This window comes from Penaeus monodon, chromosome 21, assembly GCF_015228065.2.
Source record: "Penaeus monodon isolate SGIC_2016 chromosome 21, NSTDA_Pmon_1, whole genome shotgun sequence".
Taxonomy (NCBI): domain Eukaryota; kingdom Metazoa; phylum Arthropoda; class Malacostraca; order Decapoda; family Penaeidae; genus Penaeus; species Penaeus monodon.
The window spans coordinates 40,664,594-40,664,859 of record NC_051406.1 but is presented as its reverse complement, the minus strand read 5'-3'; positions in this window follow the sequence as shown (position 1 = coordinate 40,664,859).

The following is a 266-nucleotide window of genomic DNA, read 5'->3' as shown; positions in this document are numbered from 1 at the left end:
TAAAACCAAATTCAATATAATCACGAAAGTCCATAAATATAAAATTAGAATGAACTGTTATATATAACAATCATCAGTCCATACACTGAATGAAAAGTAAACATCATTTATTCTGATATAGATTAGCCAATTATTGATTCAATATATATATTCCAACTCAGCAAATACCATAGAGAAATGACAGATTTGTACACATATTACATGGTTGATTAAGTCAGTGTGATTTACAATTAAGAATTAGCTAATTACGCAGTGTAGCTTACTGA